The sequence below is a fragment of the Canis lupus genome, chromosome 36 (genome assembly GCF_048164855.1).
Source record: "Canis lupus baileyi chromosome 36, mCanLup2.hap1, whole genome shotgun sequence".
NCBI lineage: Eukaryota > Metazoa > Chordata > Mammalia > Carnivora > Canidae > Canis > Canis lupus.
Genome location: NC_132873.1, coordinates 30,370,789 through 30,376,924, shown reverse-complemented (window position 1 = coordinate 30,376,924; position 6,136 = coordinate 30,370,789). Strand labels below are relative to the sequence as shown.

General features: G+C 43.4%; 1 protein-coding gene across 4 annotated transcripts in view; it reads left to right on the top strand.

Annotated features, from left to right (window-relative positions):
• PMS1 (PMS1 homolog 1, mismatch repair system component) overlaps positions 1-6,136 on the top strand; it is a 107,118-nt gene that overhangs the window by 472 nt on the left and 100,510 nt on the right. The window lies entirely within an intron of this gene.

Sequence of the window (6,136 nt, the reverse complement as noted above, 5' to 3'; positions counted from 1 at the left end):
GGGCCCCCTTCAGCGCTTGGGTCGGTTGTGGGCCTTTGGGGTTCGCGTTTACTGCCGTGACCTTGCCGCCCCGGGCGTGGACACATTTACCCCAGAGGCGCTCCTCGCCCGCTGGGCCTCGGCCCCGGCGAGCCGACCCAGCCAGGAGGCCCCCGTGTGCTGCCGGACGCCGTCGGGCGCTTGGTGCGGGGAGTCACGGGGCCGCCCGGGGACACGCGCCTGTGCTCGGGACCGCCGAGGTCTTGGGGGTCCCGGGCGGGACACATGACGGGCGGAACCGCGACCTCGGGGGACAGCTGTGCTGTGCCCGCCAGGTGTCTCCCGCCAGGTGCCGACCGCCCCCCCCCCCCCCCGTGCCTCCCCGCCAGGTGCCTCCCCGCCGGGCACCCCCCGCCGTGCCTCCCCGCCAGGTGTCCCCCGCCAGGTGCCTCCCCGCCGGGCACCCCCCCCCGTGCCTCCCCGCCAGGTGCCCCCCCCCGCCAGGTGCCCCCCCGCCAGGCACCCCCCCCCGTGCCTTCCCGCCAGGTGCCCCTCCCCGCCAGGTGCCTCCCCGCCGGGCACCCCCCCCCCGTGCCTCCCCGCCAGGTGTCCCCCGCCAGGTGCCTCCCCGCCGGGCACCCCCCCCTCGTGCCTCCCCGCCAGGTGTCCCCCGCCCGGTGCCGCCCCGCCCGGTGGCTCCCCGCCACCAGGTGCCTGCTGCCCTCATCTCCCGGATGAAGCAGCTGGACCACACAGCTGGATTTGCAGGCCACACAGTTCTTGGAATTTGTTTCCTCAACTTCCACAAGATAAAATAACTCCTATTTTCCCCTAGGACGTGCGGCTGACCCACAGAAGACAAAAAGAGTAAGACCCAAATGTCAAGAAAAAGTAGTTATCCTGGCTGCATGATTAGAGGTTCCTTTCTGTTAACTGCTGAAATCTAGTCTGACCATAAAAACCTCCCTCCTGGGGGATCCCCGGGGCCGAGTCCCGTGTCGGGCTCCCTGCATGGAGCCTGCTTCTTCCTCTGCTTGTGTCTCTGCCTCTCTCTCTCTTTCTCATGAATTAAACAAAACAAAACAAAACAAAACCTCCCACCTGTGGCATTTTCCTAGTTTGAATTTCGCGCGGCAGGTGCGTCTCTCCACGCCCTCAGGGATCACGGGCCGCGGGACTCCTGGCGGACTCCATCCGGGCGCTGCTGTGGCCCTAACGCCGCTCACCGGGAACCTGACCTCTAGGACGCAGGAGGGAGGAGCTCCTTCTTCCTCAGGGTGATGGCACGTGAGCAGCAGAAAGAATAGGTGCCTCTACCAGGACCGCGGGGTTGGCTAGCCATGGTTTCCGTGCCCTTTACTGTTGGTGGAGAGGCCTGACTGGGCCTTCACAGACTTACGTCCGCGGTGTGAGTGCCACTCCTGGACGGTCCCCGAGAAATACGGCCTGACTACTGTACCTTCCCCTGGAATCCAGAATCAAAATATGCCCATTTTGTCTGTGCTATTGCCTGATTCTTCATTTTTAAGTTTCAGAGGAAAATTATATGTTGAAGAATCTTTGCAACACTCATTTCCTAATTACATCTTACTGAATTGGATTCTATTTTCATTTATTATTTCATTTATTACATATTGATTGGATTCTTTTTTTTTAAATTTTATTTATTTATTTATGATAGTCACACAGAGAGAGAGAGAGAGGCAGAGACATAGGCAGAGGGAGAAGCAGGCTCCATGCACCAGGAGCCCAACGTGGGATTCGATCCCGGGTCTCCAGGGTCGCGCCCTGGGCCAAAGGCAGGCGCTAAACCGCTGTGCCACCCAGGGATCCCTATTGATTGGATTCTTTACGAACTTCATCAGTTGTTAGAGATAAAAGTTAGGATCCACTCTCTATCTTCAAGGAACTGAGACTAACACTAGGTGATTACAATGCAGCATTATGGAAAGTGTGCGCCCAGAGCGGGAAGTCCCTTGGGGAGGGTGGTGTCCTTGCCACAGAAGTACCCAGAGCCTAGGCTTCACATTGGTTTGTCAGATCTGGAAGTGACTGGACTTGGGTGCTGTCACACACTCAATCTGCTCAGAAACTGCTTTGTGAAGACCATAGACTGATGTGTTAATTTAAAAAAAAAAATGTAATGATGAAGGAGGTAGGTTACTTAAGTTTACTGTCCTCACCTTCTCTGTATTGAGCAAATGACAGTGAAAGCCAGATCCAAATTATAATCAGAATTTGACAAATATGGAATGGAAGCAATAGAAATGAGTTTGGGGCTCTTAATGGTTAATATTTCAGGCCTGATGCATTTCTTTTGAGTCCCCCCTGTCTTACATTCTTCATGGGTTGGATTGTGCTAAAAATAGTCGTTTGTCTTTCTCCTTTTTAAAGAGTTTTTTTTGCTGACAAGTATCTCTTTAGAAATCGTTTCATTAATGGTAATACAATCAGTCACGTCTCATCCTTGGAAGATATTTTGCTTTTTTTTTTTTTTTTACTTGCTGAGCCATTATGCTTATTTAACAAATTTACCTTCAAAGGATTTATTTTACTGTTGTAAAATATATGCAACAAAATTTATCATTTTAACCATTTTTAGGTGTACAGTTCAATAGCATTAAGTATATTCACATTGTTGCGTAAACATCTTTATCATCCATCTACAAACCTTTTTCATTTTCCCCAGTTGAAACGGTACCCATTAAACACTAATTCTCTATTTCCCCTTCCTGCTAGCGCCTGAAAACCACCCTTAGGTCTCTGACTACTCTAGATACCTCATATAAGTGGGATAATACAATTATTTGTCCTTTTGTGACTGGGTTATTTCACATAGCATTAACGTCAAGGTTCATCCAGTGTGGTAGCATGTGTCAGAATTTCTTTTCAAGTGGAATAATAGTCTATTGTTTGTATATATGTTGTTTATCCATTCATCTGTCAATGGACACTTGAGTTGTTTCCACCTTCTAACTATTATGAGTAATGCTCCTATAAACATAGGTCGCACAAATACCTTTCCAAATCCCTGCTTTCACTTCTTTTGGGTATATACCCAGAATTGGAATAGCTGGATCATATGGTAATTGTTTAATTTTTTGAGAAATTGCCTTACCCAGATGATCTTATTTTTCAAGTGCGTGGGGTCTATGTGTATTTTTGGCAGGGGAAGGAGGGGGTGAATCTTTTTGTTGCTCCCATATACTCCCTATGACTGTTAAGTACCATGATAGAAACATATGACTTGATAATCCATAGGAGGAACAAAGGTTTCAAAACAGAATCACTGCTTCAGGTTTTCTGTAGTAGGTGATATATTGGTATTTTCTCAGCAATGCTAGTTATATCATCTGGCCTTTCTGTTCCCATTTAAAAAATTATAACATGAATAATGAATACTTATCTTGTTGATAATACACTCAACAGTTTTTTTTTTTTTTTTTTTTTTGCAAAATCTGGACAGTTTTCAAAAAATGTCAAAAGAAATTTATAACATTTGGAAAGCCAGAAATTTTACATACTATAAAACTCCTGTCATAGTTTATATTTTAAAAAGAGTTCATGAGAGACACAGAGAGAGAGGCAGAGACACAGGCAGAGGGAGAAGCAGACTCCATGCAGGGAACCTGACTTTGGACTCGATCCCGGGTCTCCAGGATCACGCCCCTGGCTGAAGGCAGCGCTAACCCGCTGAGCCACCTGGGCTGCCCCTGATACAGTTTTTTTTTACTATAGTTCTTATAATTGAGAATTTATTTTTATCGATATAATTATTTCAGTTAAAGTGAACAATCATAGTGATAAACTTGGCCTATCTGCTAAACTTAGAATTACATAGAACTTTAGTACTACAGGTTAAGTCATTTCCGTATCATTAGTTATCAAAGGCTTGAATGAGTCAAAAAATGTAATAAATTAACAATGCTGAACATAGAATCCAAATGTATTTCTCCTAAACTGTTTTGATTATGAAAAGATTTCAGATTATGAAAGTGTCAAGAATACTATCAAATTCTGTGAACCCAACACTTAAGAGAAATGTGGCCCTATACAGTTGAAGCCTTCTATGTACTGCATACCTAAGACGTTCAGTATTCTAAATGAGTTTACAATTCTCATGTGTTCATTTGAAGCAAAATGAAAAATTTTAAACCCCATATAAAACTACCTGTTCAATCATTTTTTTTAAATAAAGATTTTATTTATTTATTCATGATAGGCATAGAGAGAGAGAGGCAGAGACACAGGCAGAGGAAGAAGCAGGCTCCAAGCCGGGAGCCCGACGCGGGACTCAATCCCAGATCCCAGGACCACACCCTGGACCAAAGGCAGGTGCCAAACTGCTGAGCCACCCAGGGATCCCCCCCGTTGAATCATTTTTAACTGGAACTGAAATTAGGGAGTAAATTCAAAACCTGAGGCATTTCAGAACTGTTCTTTTTGACATTAGACAAAATGAAGGAGAGTTTATCTTTGCTATTCTCTTATCCGCCTTCCTTCCCTGCCCATTACTACTACAAATTTCCTTTTAGATTATTTTTAGACCTGTCTTTCCAATACTGAGCCTGTTTACATTTCCTACCTCAACACGTAATATCCATAGTAATTGTTTTGAAAATTACTCTGTATATCTGTCCTGTTGGAAGCATTACAAAACTACGTTGGTATACACTGGGTTGCTGCATTTGTCTTTTTCAAGATTAGCATGAGAGCATTTTGGGGTCATATTTACTGGTGACGTATTAATAAAAGATGTAATATAGGAGAAATACATTGCATGACAATAAGTTTCAACTTGAGCTAGATGAGATGTATCAATAGGCTAAAATCTAACAAGATGAGGTTCCACAGGAAAAAGAAATCTTAAACTTGGTTTAATAAATCCATTAAGTATATAGAGGGAAAGCCATCATTTAATGGCACTACATGTTGAAGAGTTGAGGTTTTAGTGATTGCAAGGTGAATCAGTGATAGGTAGCTGCCAGAATAGCTAAGATATTAGGCTATATTAAAAAAAAAAAAAAAAAGAAGGATCCAGAACAAGGGAAGTGGTACCATTGTAGTGACATCACCTCTTATAGTCAGCTCTAGTGCTGTATAACAATAAACTGCAACTCAGAGTGGAATTAGTAGGAGAGATTTGAAACCATAGCGTATGGAAAATGGTGAAGACTCTGGTAATGGTTATTCAGTGCTATTGATAACAGTTTAAAAGTTGAACAGTTGAAGAGTTATATAGAACGAGGATTAGATTTTGGTTCAATGTAAAACAAGTTATAAATTCCATTACAAGAATGCAGCCTTATAAGTCTTCCTTTATTAGCACTAACACAGAACTGAATGGAGGTGTGATGGTTAATAAAAATTCAAGGTAAGGTAAGGAGTTGAAATTACATAGCCTCTAAGGTCTTTTCCAACTGTTAGCATCATATAACTCCATAAGGCTAATTCATACAGGTATTAAGGACATCTTGTTATGCCCCTTATGATCTTTATAGTTCAGTAGACCATAGTGCCATAAACCTAAAAAATATAGTTCTATGTTTAAGAAAAAAAGGGGAGGCAGATCAAAAAGATACAGAAACCAATTTGGAAATTGCCACTGGGAACTTTGACTTCCAATGGCCAAATCTGGAGAACCACTTGGAAAGACTAATGACGACAATAATGAATTGTAAGCCAAAGAATAAGGTATGTGTAAGTCCAAAATAATACAAATGATTGAATATAAGGAAAAGGAAAAATCTTCCTTACAGAATTCCAATAAATGTAGGAATAGGGAAGAAAACCACCATGGAACTCCATAATGGTTGCAGGGAAAATTCACCAATGAATGCTAAAATTAGTGGCACTCCTGAGCTCCTGTACATTTAGAAACTGCCATTGTTTCCTGACTTGAAAATAGGAGCCATTATAGCATAGCAATTAGTTTTGTTCGAAGTAATAGTCATTATAGATTTTATTTTTAAAAAAGTTTTTTTTTACATTAAACTGTACAAACTTGTGAAAATTGGGAAGTTCACCTAGGTGTTAAGAACAAAAAAGCATATCCCAAATTTGATCACTTCCCAACCACTCCATCAGCTATTCCCCTAGTCTTAGCTACCTCTTGCCTATAGTAGTTTCCCAATTATTCTTCCTCCTTCCTATTCCT